This window comes from Protomyctophum bolini (assembly GCF_963924005.1).
Source record: "Protomyctophum bolini genome assembly, chromosome: 17".
Classification (NCBI taxonomy): Eukaryota; Metazoa; Chordata; class Actinopteri; order Myctophiformes; family Myctophidae; genus Protomyctophum; species Protomyctophum bolini.
In genome coordinates, this window is record NC_137878.1 from 36,580,160 (window position 1) to 36,596,469 (window position 16,310).

The 16,310-nt window shown below is 44.5% G+C and overlaps 1 protein-coding gene across 1 annotated transcript in view; it reads left to right on the forward strand.

Moving 5' to 3' along the window:
• The first annotated feature begins 4,023 nt into the window (after window positions 1-4,023).
• Window positions 4,024-16,310, forward strand: part of ndrg1a (N-myc downstream regulated 1a) — a 48,250-nt gene continuing 35,963 nt past the window's right edge. The window contains exon 1 of the mRNA XM_080787665.1: window positions 4,024-4,214. The gene's annotated coding sequence lies outside the window, so the exon portion shown is untranslated. The remainder of the gene's footprint in view (window positions 4,215-16,310) is intronic.

Here is a 16,310-nt window from a genome sequence, read left to right on the forward strand (position 1 = left end):
GCGTGGTGGTGATGGTGGTTATATTTTTCTCCCTCCTCCAATGCGTCCATTGTACTGCGTGTTCCTATCCAAGGCCTCACGTTACCAGACCACAGTGTGGCTATTGTATCTTCACAAGGACCTTATACACAAAATCATGCCCAATAGTAGGCTAGTGCTTTACTGGCAGATGCTGCACAATGTAACGTGTCAGCCAAATGGATCTGTCCCCCATGCAAGTGTGGAAAATTCCACAAGATCCTATACTAATACGTTATAATGTGACAAGTGAGAAGTCATACGTCTGGAATGACAAGTGACATCATGTCATCAGGTCATGCGTCCGCCCCAAAGATCAAAGGAGCTATAATTTATGCAATTGTGACTGCATCATATGGCGTGCACAAAACCTTGGCACTCAGGCAAAGGTTATGTATGCCCTATATGTACAGTACTCTGTATGCAAAGGTAACAGGGTGCGACTGTTCCAATGACATAATAAGGTCATGCCCTATATATGAGGATAACTCACAAGCTGGAAATCTGTCGTGTCGGGTTGCAAAACTCATATGTCCAAAAACGGGTTCTTTTTCAGGATTCAAACTGAAAAACGGCAGGAGTTTTCTGCACGACGGCAACGATATCAGAGAAGTCACTGATAACGTAACCTTACAGGTACGCTTCCTACACCCTGAACCAATAGGCCAGCCACATTAAACAAAACGAAAATGGCTTCCATCGGCACGTTTGAATGAAGCATGGAAGATGGCCAAACTATAGCTCTGATTAAACAATAGACGTCGTGGGCAACAAAAGAGGGACAGTATATAATATGGATTGTGGGAACGGGCTTCCCTTTGTACAGACTTATATCTCCTGTTGGAATCCAACGCCAAGGTTGCATGGCTGGCCGCATTCCTAGTTATTTCTTTTTGGCCTCCCATCGCCTCAAATTAACTGACTGCTGCAGAGGTTTGCATTTGGGGAGTGTTTAAAAAAGAAAGAAAAAAAACCCTGAAACGCACGCACGCGCGCACACACACACACACACACACACACACACACACACACACACACACACACACACACACACACACACACACACACACACACTCCCTTTTCCAGAGATACAGTGAGATGAATTATAGTTTGGCATGAAATGTAAATAGGATTCCTTACAATTAAAGCAAAGCTAGGGTATTGATCTGCTCTGAAGTCTAAACTACTGAAAATTCTTACATGGCACTTTATTTTGTTGACACTGAGGTCAAATACTTTGGCTATATTTGGCTAACTCAGAGAGTGTACAAATGGACCCACAGGGCCAGTTGGTTCAATTTGTACACTCTCTAAATCTCTCTTTGATTCCTCTTTTTTTAACAGGGTAGAGATAAAGGTTTTTTTAGTCATGGGCCTAAAGTAATTTAACACCTTTGAGGAAAACCTGAGTCTGTTCACCTGTTCTTCATTCCAACTCTGTAGACTGCATGGTAATTGTCCACCATCAGAACTGGTCCTAAGTTTTTGTTGTGGTTGTTTTTTCTTAGTCCTTTTTCTCCCCCAATTTAGTTAGTATATGCCAGTTGATTGCTCCTCCCCACACACATTTGTTTGTTGTCACCACCATTGTATGCTACTGACTAAACTACCAGTGAGGTCATGTGCCCCCACCAGGAGGATGTAGAGCCTCCTGGAGCCTATTACACTTGACATCTTGAAGTCACTGGTGAGGAGGACTTTGTTCTTCACCTTTTACCTTTTGATATGTTCTGCCATGTTTGCATATTATAAGAGTCAAGATGCCATGGCACGGGCCTGGTATCTATTGTTTTGGGTACAGCTCGTTCTCTATAATGACACAGTTTCTCTCTTATCGTGAGTATTAGTATGGTCTCTGATCCCTTCTGTTGCTTGCAGAACTACTTTACCACTGATCTGTGTATCTACAATGAACGGCTGCTTCTAACCCATGATATCACGTAATTAATGTAAGCACAATCACCCCCTCCTTGGCTTGAAATAGTCTCTGACTCCTCAATATTACTGAGTGTATGGGGCCGTTTTATTTTAACCAACATCCAAAGGCCCACGACAGGCTGGATTGCCGCAAATGTGCTAGGACAGACAGCCTGAGTTGTGTTGACGCATTGAGTCAACACCGCCCCTCGTCTTAAAGTACCTCACAAATTTAATCCTTTTATATGACCTCCTAAAGTGGTATCCACTTGCTGACCGGCTGACTGTATTGAGCATTTGTTTTATAGGGGTTTATATGTGACCATACCATTGACATTTATTTTTTAAGTAACATGTGACCTGTCAAACTAGGTGGTTTCCATGATTCTGAATCCATTCCAAGCATTATTTTTGCACAAAACACACTCCTTGGGCTAAAAATGGCCATTGCAATCATCACAAATGTGATGCACATTTTGGGGAATTTGGGCACATTTAGGCAAGTGGCTATGGCCGTTTTTAAATGAAGACTCATCTTTCATCCATCCATCCATCTTCAACCTCTTATCCGTAGTCGGGTCGCGGGGGCAACAGCTCCACCAGAGAGTTCCAGACTTCCATCTCCAGAGCAACATTAGTGACTTCCTCCTGGGGGATCCCGAGACGTTCCGGCCGCTTGTATTCGCAACCTTATTCTTTCGTTCATGACCCACACTTCATGACCATTGGTGAGAGTAGGAACGAAGATTGCTCTGTAGACAGAGAGCTTTGCCTTCTGGCTCAACTCTCTTTTCATCACAACAGTGAGCGGTACAGCGACTGCAATACCGCCCCTGCCGCTCTGATTCTCCGGCTGATCTCCTTCTCCGTCCTCCCCTCACTCGTGAATCCGACTTACTCCCGAGCACACGGACATAGCTCTCGCTTTGGGTGTACAGAGATTGGATGGCCCTCAACAAGGTCCCCCTCACCCCATACTCTCATATACTTTCATATGCATACTCCCAGGCCTTCTCCAGGATTCCTGCAAGAGTAATGATCTGGTCAGTTGTTCCACGACCAGGACGGAATCCACATTGCTCCTCCTGAATATGAGGTTCGACTATCGGCCCGACCCTCCTCCTCCAGCACCTTGGCGTAGAGTAGACTTTCCCAGGGAGGCTGAGTAATGTGATACCTCTGTAATTGGTTTGTACACACACCCTCTGATCCCCCCTTTTTAAACAGTGGGACCACCACCCTGGTCTGCCACTCCCTCGCGGCACTGCCCCAGACTTCCACTCAATGTTGAAAAGGCATATCAACCAAGACAGCCCCTCAACACCCATGCAGGGCCTTCAGCATTTCCGGACGAATCTCATCAACCCCCGGAGCTTTGCCACTGTGGAGCTGCATGCTTAACTACCTCAGTGACTACCTCAGCTCTGCTCCTGGCTGTCAGGGAGGGTGGGTCAAAAACTAAAGTTGTCCTTTAACTTTGTTCCACAGATAAATATTGTGAAAATAGCCGAACTACAAGCTCACAATGTAGATTGGCAATTTTCACAATATTTGCCAATTTGGCCAATTTGGTATTTAAAAGGCATACATACTGCATGTTGGTTTGTTGTTTACTGTTGAGTGAGAAAACATTAAAACAATGTTGCACTTTAAGCTAATCATCATATGGGGGGGGGGGGGGGGGGGGGGGGGGGGGGGGGAGAGTTGGGGGACCCCCCCAAAATAATTCGGGTCTGACCTCCAGTCGAGGTATATATAGGCTTTGTCCAGTCTGAGTCCAGTAGTCCACCACTGGATTAAAAGAACCACACTGGACTATTAAAACCGAGTGAGGGGCAGACATTCCCATTGAGAGAGTTCCACTTGTGGTGTCATGATCAGTCACATCAGGTCCGTCTCATGCAACAGCTAGGCAATAGATCCAGTTGTGATCTGATCTAACAGCTAGCCTGTATTGCCCAATACACTGACACTGCACTGTGCAGAGAGAGAGAGAGAGAGAGAAGCCTGAAGGGAAATGGGAGGGCAACGCCCCCCAAGCCTTTATATGACATTCCCTGATACATCCGCGTCGCACTGTGACTTGAACGGCGCACGTAGTAAATAATAAAGGAACGCTTTGTCAGCAGGAAAGAGAGAGAGAGAGAGACGCTCCTCCACACTGAGAGAGAGATAGAAAGAGAGAGACTTTTACTGACACAAGAAAAAGTTTGTTTTCGAGGACTCCCTCCTTTTGTTTTGCGCGTGTTCACCTGCAGACAGAAATTTAAAAGCTAAAGGTACGTAAAGTTTCCAATAACTTTTATTTGCAGAGGAATTAATTGTTTTTTGTCGATTATTGTCAGCTGCAGCCTGCATGTGATGTTTGTTTATTCGACGCTGGTTGGGTAACTTGGGTTGCTGGCTGTGTTGCTTTCGCTTGATGAGTGTCTGTGTCAGAGCAGGCGTTGGTCCGTCTTTCTTGCTCTTGCATTCCTTGAATGTCAACAAATTAATGTCTCTTAATTATAAATCATGCATTGCAAAGGCTATGAATAGTAAATTTACTATCTAGAGTAAACGTAGCATGCTGCTTTTTCCACCACACGTGACCCGAGTGCCATAATATAAACACAAACAGGAGGGTGGCTATCATTTTCACAACAAATCATTTTGTTATCACTCTTGAGCTATTTAGCCCGTATTAGGCCCATTAATTAAAACACTGTTAGGCTAAATTGAAATATTACAACTTGTTTACAAACTGTCAAATAATTCAGCTGAAGTAAAAGCTAACAATAATACAAGTATCCCGCAGGACACTTAAGTAGAAGTTAACACAAAAAATATTAAACTTTTCAGTTTCAGGGATGCCCGCTAACATATGGGCAGTGGGAGTGGCCCCCAGAGCCATAGACATGCATGGGCACCAAGGGAAGAGTGGGCAGAGACTGGGCACCATATATTTCTTTCCAAAAAATCAATTGGAAAATGTTTTAAAGTGAAGTATAGGCTATAGGACCTGATTGTACATGCTTAAAAATTCGACAATAAATTAAGGTCTAATATTTCTACAATTGCTATACAAATTGCTACAATACCTGTACATCCAGGCATTTTGGGTCATAAACAAGAAGTTGAAGGATAACATTAAAAAGTCTGACATGTACCGTGAATGTTCACATTATGTTCACATTATTTTTCAACATTTTGGACAAAATAGCCAATTGTACAGAGGTGCCGAGATGTCCCTACATATTGACCTTGATTGATTGATTGATTGAAGAATTTATTAACAGTTTGCAGAATACAAAAACTGTTAACAGTGAGTGGAGGACCCAATAAAGCACTATACACTTGTTTACAAGAGGGTCCACCTTGTTCAATTCATCATAACATTTAGAGACGACGTACACATATACACTTCTCTATAGCCAAAGAACAGGGAATCATCATAAAGGAGGTAAAAAGGGAAAATAAATGATATACAGTTGAGGGGGGGGAAAGGGGTGTATCCCATACGTAATTAGCCTACTACTAGCCCATGAACAAAAAAACAAAACACATTCACAATGTTGCACATCAGTGTTTTTTTTGACACTGCAGAGGAAAGTAACACTTCCTCAATAGATAAATGTATTGCTGTTCTCTTAGTAAATCTTATAATGTATGCTATCATTCAGGTATTCGTATTTTCAGTTGTGATGCTTTACGCGGCAGTGGTTCTCAATCCACACAGTGAAGTGACATTTTATAGACCCATTCTGACCTGAGATCAGATTCATACGAGGTTTCCACTGGACACACACTGGTCTGATTAACCCATTCTGACCTGAGATCAGATTAAAGAAATGTCAGTCGTTCTTCGATTTTTCAAAAATAGCAGACCTACAAGCTCGTAGCGCGCCACTCGGTGGTGCGCTATGAGCTTGTAGATCTGCTATTTTTCAATAGCTAAAGCATAACATGATGCTAACACGAAAATGGGTTCCCGTTCAGAATGGGTTAAATACCTAAAAAAAAAAACATTACCGCATTAAAAGTAATCAACAAACTGCTATACAATAAATAAATAAATAAATAAATTCTGGCCAATAAACCTTGGCCAAATGGTAATACCAGAAAAGTGAAAATTTGTGAAAATGACCTGCAACAGTATTTTTGTGAGCTTGTAGATATGCTTTATTCACAATATCAAACTAAATTGAATGCTTCAAATTCTATATTCCAAGTGCTAGTAGTCAGGGTGGTGGGGGAGGGGGTGGGTCCTAACCTGACGCTGCCAGATCCAAGAAGCTTGCTACACAAATTTGTTTCACAGCTTATTGGGATCTGGGATCGCGGAAGCAAATTCGATGACGGGGCTGTTCCTTTTTTTCAAGATACTTGGTAGATGATTGGATGGGACCGTCTGTCTATCACCGTGTGGGCGTGCAAACACAACCAATCATATTGACGTGTCTATATAGCTTCACATCCGGTTTCGCACATATCCCGCCCTTAGCTCACGCTGATTCGGTTCGGTACGGAACGGATTGGTGTTAGCTGAACTCCCTGAGAAATCCCAGATGGAAGATCTGGTCTGGGACCAGGCAGCAACAACCAGTAGTTGTGTCAGTGTGTCCAGAAGAGTTTGTTTTTGTGGTGGTGTGTAGTGTAAAACCCACTGAAGCACTGTGTTGATCCCTGCTGTGACAGTGACCCACCATACCAACCCCACCCTCAGTGTGTCAGTGTGTGGAGCATGCGTTTCAGCTGCTCATGGATTGAAGGCAATAAGGCAATTTGACTTGTATAACACATTTCAACGACAAGGCAATTCAATGTGCTTTTACACGGAACAACAACAAGCAAAGGAAAGTATTTTACAATGACCTTAGGATGCATGAAACATAATAACAAGTAAGACGCGCAAACGCGGGAAGCGAACGCAGCTCGTACATATTTGGGTTTTTTTTAAGATTTGTTTTTAAAGTTAATTTTTTTTTAAGTTACGTTTTTTTTAAGTTAAGTTTTATGTGGACCTGGCCCCTTTTGTGCCCATATATGGAGCTGAGTGATTTGTTTGTGATTGATGCAACACACTCCATATTTGGACGTATAGCTGCTTTGGGGTCTCCTGGTTATGCGGGACAGACACACACATAAACAGACAGACAGACAGACACACAGACATGATCTGCTAGGTCTCATAGTTAGTGCTCACTGCGTTCGCAATTAAACATAACAGGTACACATAGTACAGTGCAAAAGAGAAAGAAAAGTAACTCGGTCAAAGGCAGTGTCAAACAGAACAGTCTTTAGTGTTTTAACAGAAATGCGAGTCGCAGCAGACCTGCAGTTTTCTGGGAGTTTGTTCCAGATCTGGGGTGCATGCATGCTGCTTCCCCACATTTATTTTGTTTGTTTTAGGGAGAGAAATTCAGACACTAATATTTCACAATCTGCTGAAAATATAGAGCTTGTGCCAGCACCAGCCTGCTGCTACTACTGCTCCCCCCGGATCAGACAATCGGGACAGACGGATTAACGCGAGTTACCCAAAGATTAGGAAGAAGCAGCAGTGATTGATTTTTGTGCAGATGGACTGAGTCCGATGGTCACACTGGATTTAAAACCTATGACGAAGGCTGGAAGCTGGCTGGCTTTTATCCTATATACGTAGCACTCTAAAAATGGAGTCCATGCCGCCTCCTGAGTTGAATGTTGTTGTGTTTCTCTCTCTCTTTCTGTCTCTCGTGCGTGTGCGTGCGTACCCTGACAGGGAAACGTAGTGGCGTTTGTTTTGTTGTAACTGGGACTGGCCGGATGTTATGGGTCGTTGTATGGTTTGTATCACTTAACCACATGTAACCCAGCATCCCTATTCTGGGGGCGAAGATTTGACGAAAATATCAGACCTAGTAGTAATACACATGCTTGTAGATCGGAGAAGAGATTTAACTTTGGGGCCCTATTTTTGTCAGTGCCTTACCCCTTATACGTAAACCTTTTTGCCATTTTTTTTTACTATTTTGAAAAAACATTTTTGAATAGTTCAATATAGTCAAATAGTCGTTGCTGTCGGGCAGAAACCTCTTATCTCCATATTCTAACTTTTTGTGATTTTCTTTGCTTGTAAATTCACGCCCTACTTGATCATACTACAGCCGTACAGCGTCACACAAACTAATCAAAGGTAAAAGATCTACAAGCTCAAACGTATCGTTTTGACTTTTGAGCTTGTAGATCTGCTGCTTTTGCTATTTTTGATTTTGAATCCTGAAAAGTAAGTTGTTGTACATTATGAGGTTTCCACCCGACAGACAATGAAGTGTGCAAATAATTATATAGGGTTAATCATTGACAATATATAATTCTTTGCACAGCTCGGGTCTCCCAGGGTCTGCTATAGTTTTGTTGAATGTCCTCGCATTTTCGCAGAATACTCACCTAATAATATGACTTGCACAAATCTAGAGGTGCTAAGTTAGTACGTTTTTGTGTCGTGAATATGAATATCTGGTGGAAATGATATTTCCATCACTGCTATTTGACATTTCAAATATCACCAAAGATTATTATCTGCCTAATTGTCGGGAATAATGGTATTGTTAACATGGTTCAAGTCAATTGTTATTGAATCATTCGTCCATAATAGACCGTGGTGACAAGTGTGTATTTATTCAGATTTAGTACCAAGACCTAACAATAATAAGGTATGTGTTTACTGAACGCAGTCCAGCACAGCGTCCGTTGGGAAATATAAACCCCTGACTGGCGACCGCTTGCCTTTTGTTTGTACTGTATGGTTCGTTGCAGCTCATTTTGGCTTCTCCATCCGAGATCATACGAGTGCCATATCCTTCCCTTATTTCCTGTTTGTGACGATTGCACAACTCGCTGTCACTTCCGCCAGGCTTAGGGTTTCTTTCTATAATCTGTGAACAGCCTGCCGACCTAAAAACGCCTTATTTAGCACTATAGATCGCAAGGCCGTGTCGTGTGAGCCGAAAGTGGCCAATCTACAAGCTCGCCACGTATATTACAACAAAAGCTTGCATTGTTGTGCGCTTGTAGATCTGTTATTTCCATTGCGTGACATGGTCGAGCACCTTGTCTTGGGTGCACGGCCATTTGTCTAGGAACACAGAAGTATAGTAACACGCACGCACACACACACACACACACACACACACACACACACACACGCACACACGCATGCATGCACGCATGCACGCACACCCCTCTAGGAACATTGGACATTGTAGGAAGTTGGAACCAATGCGTCCACAGTTCACACATGCACGCCCACACACAGTATTACTATACTCGTGAGGACAGCTCCATCTTTTGTGGATCAGGAAAACGCTCCTCCTCACAATGACTATTTGTCCAATTCTGTTACTATATGCTTATGAGGACCACACACACACACACACACACACACACACACACACACACACACACACACCGAGAGAGGGAGCTGCTATGCCGCCTGTGCATCACTGTTGCCAATCACACACCAAGCAGGCCAATATGGCCCATAGTTTAAATAAAGCCATCTGCCACAACGGAGTGTATAGTAACACATAATCCCATGTTTTTTGTTGGTTTAATTTTCATCGTGACGCACGAGAAGAGGGTGCAAGAAAATAGACCGGAACCGAAAGATGGCAAGATTGGTTGCATAAGCAAGAAATGGTAGCGGCTGTGTTCTAGTTAATTCTCTTGGAGGAAGAGAAGTGCTTAAGTACTGGAAGTCTGAGGATATAATGCTTAACCACTGCAAAGAATATCAGATCCATAAGCTCACCGTGCCTCGCTAATTATTTTAGCAATTATTTTAAAAGTTCTGATTTCCTAGGATTCATTGTCGCAAACAAAGGCTACATATCGTCTCTGCTGTCAGGTGGAAACATCGTGTCCAAAACTGTTACTTTTCAGGATTCAAATTAAAAAGTTGCGAAAGTAGAAGATGGAGCAAGTTGCGGATCTGCTACTATAGGCTACTTTGTTGCTTTTGTGTAACACTCTGTAGTGTGATTAATTTACCACAAAGCATACAAAGTTAGATGAGCAGTTAGATGAGCAGTTTCTCCCTGAGCAGTTAGATGAGCAGTTTCTCCCTGCCAGCAACAATATATTTTATGATCACCTCAAATTGTTGCTTTCCACTGTTTTCATGGACAATGACTGATGTAACATTAGTTTACAGCTGCAGTTGTGTTGTTAACCCATTCTGGACTAACATTTTTCTGAAAAACCTATCTTTCTATGACAGTGGTGCTCAACCTTTTTCATGTCAAGGACCCACAGAATTATCTCTATTGGGCCACGGACCCCCATCTCAAAATATGTAGTTTCAGGGACCCCCCAGAAGTAACTATTTTAGTTTAAAATGTTTGCTCTGAAATATATATTCAAAGATTTGTGTCACATTTTTCAAAAATAGCAGACCTACAAGCTCGTAGCTTGTAGATCTGCTATTTTTCAATAGCTAAATTATAACAATGTTTTGAACACCAAATGGATTAAGCAGTTCACACAAGGACTGTTATGTCCAGGTTATGCTTGGTCGTACGACCATGTCACGCACATAGGGGACCAAAATAGCAGATCTACAGTACACAAGCTCACAACAACAACAACCACAAGCTTGTTGTAATCTACCTAAGAGGTTGATAAGGCAAATCAACTAATTAATTGATCTATAAAATAATCGTTAACTTGGCATCTTAACTTAACATCTTAATGTCTCGTTTAGCTGCTGCCCCATTTGCACCGGGCTGGCTTGGCTGAGTCATCCATCTCTTTTTTTCTCCGTGCGTTAACTCTTCTGGGCCATGCCATGTAAAAGATTACCCTGGCTGGCTGGATGGCTGGCTGGCTGGCTGGCTGCGCGGCGGGGTCAGGGATCCTCAGTGTGCACACGGTGTCAGTAGGTGACCTAGTTGTGTGTCAGCCTGTTGCCCAGTCGGACCTTTCCTGCTGCTACGTGCCAATGGGTTTAACAGGTGGCAGAGAGAGAGAGAGAGAGAGAGAGAGACAGAGACAGAGAGGGAGAGAGAGAGGAAGTGTGTCTGACTCTGCAAACTGGTTTTATTCCATAATGAACACAAGCCGACTCCATCCTGGGTGGGTCGGTGTGGGTTGAACCACTTAACCACATACAGTGTATGGCTACTGTATGTATGTTCACACTGGGAGCCAGCTATACAACAGCTGACATTATTTTTCAGTGGAAGCCAGCGACATGAAGATGGCAAAGATACAGTCGACGTTTTTAGCTGCTATACAAAAAAGCCACAACAGTTACAAAGCTACAAATAAGTTAAGCTGGTTTTCCAACAAATAATGCTGTGTATATAGCTTTGCATCTTTTGTATCTGTGTGAACGCAGTATTACACCCCCATATGGTTGACCGGAGACCCTCAGGGATCTGTACTAGTATTTTCTGTTTTGTGGGGAAAGCTTTCACTGAAAATACTGACGACTGGACTTTCCCCGGCATCAAAATGAAGGTCAATCTATCTATCCGACTTGACATAAAACTAGGCACACAACAGCAAATAACTCGGGGGCTTGCATGGTCCTACTCTTATTGTTCTGAAATTCCCCTGTTGTATAAAAACGCATGGTGGTCACTGTGACCGCGGTCTTCTCCTCGTCGTGTCACATGGTGTTCGGAATGTCAGCGGGGGCCGATTCCTGTGCGGGGCCTCCGTCCGAACACAAAGCTCTCGCAGTGTGGAGAGAAGACGGCCATGTTTCTGAAGAAAAATGACTCCGTTTGTTTGATTCTCTCCTCTCTCTCTCTTCCTCTGTGCTATTGTGAGGTCTGGCTCGCTCTGGTGTCTGTTCTGTTCTCCCCCCAGTGTGAGAGAACTAATAGCGTGTTTGTGTGTGCGTGCTTGTGGGTGTGTGGGTGTGTGCGTGTGGCGTGTGCGCGAGCTCTTGGCGTGTTTTGGAAATCTCTCTTCTTGCAGTCCTCCTGGCCGGATGTCCACATTTTGATCTCTAATGACGAACCTCTTTAGTTTTTAACAACGTTAAAGAGTCTATAAAGGCCCCGTTAGCTATCCCTAGAGCAGTGGTTCTCAAAGTGGGGGCCGGGGCGGGGACCCCCAGGGGTCCTTGGGGGGGGGGGGGCTCCGATTGTTCTGATTGTTCTCTCTGTCTCTTACATCATGCTGCGAATTGACTATTTAACGACTAAGGTGCACGTGCATGTTTGTACTCTGTGTATTCATCAACAATGTTGTTAATGCAGGATCTCGCATCCGCATGTCTGTTATGGTGCTCGGCCTGTTGTTTGGCTTCCCGGTGTATGTTCATCATCTTTACATACTTGTATCATTACATGACTATATTGATTTTTTGATACTATATGTTGCGGGTGATTAGGTGGGGTGGGAGCGGCTAGTTTTAGGAGAGCTTTTGTTGTTTGTTTTGTCCTTGATTATGTATGTATGAATGAATGTGCTTTGCTGTATGTTGCTGGACCCCCTCGAAAACGAGATGATACATCTCAAGGGGATATCCTTTTCTCAATAAAGGTTCATATACAGTCAGGGGTCTCTAGCAATGTTTAGTTGTGAAAACAGCATCACAACATTGGCCAATCAACGGTCAACCTATAGGTCTGGTTTGGGCTCTGGGATGTTCTTATAACCCAGCTATATGTTTTATTTATGTCCATAATGTAAAAGAAGATGTCTACAAGGCAGCACTGCTGAATAACGTTTGTCTTCAGCTGCATTATTCTCAGCTCAAATCTTTACCAATAATCTGGTCTCCTAGCATAATGAATCTCTCACTGTGTGTGGAGCGATGAATGACAGGTGCATGTCATGATATAATATATTATTGGTAAAAAAATGTTAGTACCTGGCTTAATCATGCATTATGATTTTGTTTGATTGGACTTTGATGGACTTTTGATATAAAAATCACGCCTGTGTGAACTGAGCAGTGCAGGCTGCTCAACAACATACCACTGGCTGGCTGCAGTGATAGTGCTCGCGGTGTGAATGCCCCTTTAGGCTGTTCAACAGTGCCACTTTATATAAGTCACCCAGCGGTATTGCAGCTGTCGAGGCCTCGTACTCAGACATAGAGACACGTACACTCGGTCACTCATTGGAGTGGTTTGGCACCGCTCAAAAAGTTAAATGCAAATCCCTCTGCGGCCGGAAAGACGATCCTTGACTGAAACGTTGGGAGTGACATTTTCTTTAATTTGAGCAATAGAAGACAATGTGCACTTTGTGCAGTTGGTTGTCTCTAAAAATGGTCTTGTTCCGAAGGCCATATCTGACAACGGTGTCAACAGATTGACGACAAGAAGGGATGTGTTTCTATGCAGTCATCAGGGCCCAGGCCAGTCGTGTGTGTGTGTGTGGGGGGGGGGGGGAAGTCAAACATAATCATGGAGCCAAAGATGGTGACAAACACATAATGACAGAGCCAAAGAGTGTGACAAACAAATAAACAAACAAACGGCTAAGCTTGGCCAAATACTTGGCTCCTCTGACACTTGGCAACCAAGACAAACGCAGGCAAAGTGATGGAGAGTGACACGCAGATACACATCATCACCAGCCAGCCAGCCAGCCTGTGGAGGGGGGAGAGGTCTGTGCTGTCGTTGTGGAGGGGGGGAGAGGCCTGTGCTGTCGTTGTGGAGGGGGGAGAGGCCTGTGCTGTCGTTGTGGAGGGGGGGAGAGGCCTGTGCTGTCGTTGTGGAGGGGGGAGAGGTCTGTGCTGTCGTTGTGGAGGGGGGGAGAGGTCTGTGCTGTCGTTGTGGAGGGGGGGAGAGGCCTGTGCTGTCGTTGTGGAGGGGGGGAGAGGCCTGTGCTGTCGTTTGATGGACGCAGTGGTATCTGTGGTAACGGGAACGCTCAGCCCGAAGCGCACTCTCCCTCATGTTCTCTCTCTGCGGACCGCTGACCCCCAGCGGTTCATGTAATTCTTGTATCCGTTTTTACTGAGGTTAGGTTTAGGAATAAGGTTGTGTTTAGGCATAGTTTTACTTGGGTTTAGTTTAAGAATAAGGGTTACGTTTAGGTTAGGTTGGATTTTGCCCGGGCCAGCCTAGCGGTCCGGGTACCTAGGCTGTTAATCTAGCCTGGAAATGTGTTGCAGGTTCGAGTCCCGACGGTCTTCCCCCCATCTCTCTCCCCGTTTCCTGTCAACCTACTGTGATCTGTGAGGCAAAAAGCCCCAAAAATATATCATATACTGTAATATAAAGATTAGGATTTAGTCATAGTTTTACTGAGGTTATGTTTAGGAATAAGGTTAGGGTTAGGCATGGTTTTACTGTGTTTACATCGTGGAATACCTGGTGGCGACCGCTCCGAGGTCGCCAGATTTGACCCGAGGGGCCTGGGCCGTGGCTCAGCGGTCCAGGCACCTTGGCTGGTAATCCAGTCTGGCAGTGTGCTGCGGGTTCGACTCCCGATCCCGACGGCATTTACTGCATGTCATCCCCCCCCCCCCCCCCCCCCCACCCATCTATCTCCCTATTTCCTGTCAGCCTACTGTCTGTCCCTCCATAAAATATATAAAATAAAGGCGAAAGCCACAAAAAAAACCTTTGTTTTAGAGATTTGACCCGAGGGCGAGCAAGCCTATTTTGGGGCGAGCATCCTTGTATTCATGTCCATGACTTCCGGCGTGCGTGCACGTGCGTGAGTGTGTGCGTGCGTGAGTGTGTGTCGGCCAAGGGCTGTTCATCAGCAGAGGAAGAGGAGAGAGAGAGCCAATCCTCTGACCCTCCTAGGAGCCCCCGGCCCAGCCCAGCCCAGCCCAGCCCGGCCCAGCCCGGCCCAGCCCAGCCGGGGCTCTGCTGGACAAAGAGCTCTCTGAACTGTCCTGATTTAATTTGCATTCAGCACAGCCTACGGCCCGACCGTTTCCTCTTCCAATGACCCACCGCAGCACAATCTGACGCCCACTCTTTCTCTGGGTCCCCCCTCTTTTCCTCACTGTCCCACTCTCTCTCTCTCTCTCTCTCTCTCTCTCTCTGGCTTGTGTCTTGTCATTGCTTTGCCCTTTTACTTTTCCTGTTGACAGACAGTAGCTGAATAGGGCTTTGGTGCGATAGTTCAAACTAAGTATGTTTGGAGTTTGGACATGTTTTGCAGTCTCAAATTATCTTTTTTGTTTTTTGTTGTTGTTGTTCCCAGACACTTTAGAACATGTTGAAGAACAGGGCGACACACTGTTTCTTTTTTTCTTTTTCTTTAAAAATAAATAAATGCTGCAATGACTGCAATCCATAACTTATATACCCGGGATTCGAACCCCGGTCCCCCATGTGCTGTATTGGATTCGAACCCCGGTCCCCCATGTGAACCCCGGTCCTCCATGTGCTGTATTGAACCCGGGTCGTGCTGTATTGAACCCGGGTCCCCCATGTGAACCCCGGTCCTCCATGTGCTGTATTGAACCCGGGTCGTGCTGTATTGAACCCGGGTCCCCCATGTGAACCCCGGTCCTCCATGTGCTGTATTGAACCCGGGTCGTGCTGTATTGAACCCCGGTCCCCCATGTGCTGTATTGAACCCCGGTCCCCATGCATGTGCTGTATTGCAATTTGAGGTTAACGCAATACCTCGTTTCAAACAGTAGGGGTCCTATCCTGCATATGGTTGGTTGCTGTCGGGCAAGAAACCTTATCTCCATATTTTGTTCATAAATATACGCCCTGCTTAATTAACTTGTTCATACTACAAACGTCACACAAATGCAGATCTGCTACTTTTGATATTGAATTATAAAAAGTACGTTTTGGACTGCTTTAAACCTGTTATGATTTTGCATAACCATGCATAGATCATGTCAAGAGCAATGTCGGCTAAATGTCAGCTCATGGTCACGTGACCAATAGCATGCATTGCATACTGTACTTTACTGTATTGCACCAATTCTTGAGATACCTTAACCCATTCTGACCTGAGATCAGATTCATACGAGGTTTCCACTAGGACACACACTGTTCTGATGAACCCATTCTGACCTGAGATCAGATTCTAAAAAATGTCAGTCGTTTTTTCGATTTTTCAAAAATAGCAGACCTACAAGCTCGTATCGCGCCACTCGGTGGCGCGATATGAGCTTGTAGATCTGCTATTTTTCAATAGGTAAAGCATAACATGATGCTAACACCAAAATGGGTGCCCGGTCAGAATGGGTTAAGGCCTGTTTACGCAAACACAGTATCCTGTGTGTCTTACACCTTCTTAATCTTAATCTAGTATCGGGTTTATTAGGTGTTGTTAATGAGAGCGCAGGCAACGTGCATAGATAATATCTTTTCCGGTTGCTTAAACCACAGAAATTGTACATTTTGTCATATGTATTCTCAGAAATACCCATGTGACATACGACCACTGGGCGGGGGGGGTTGAAC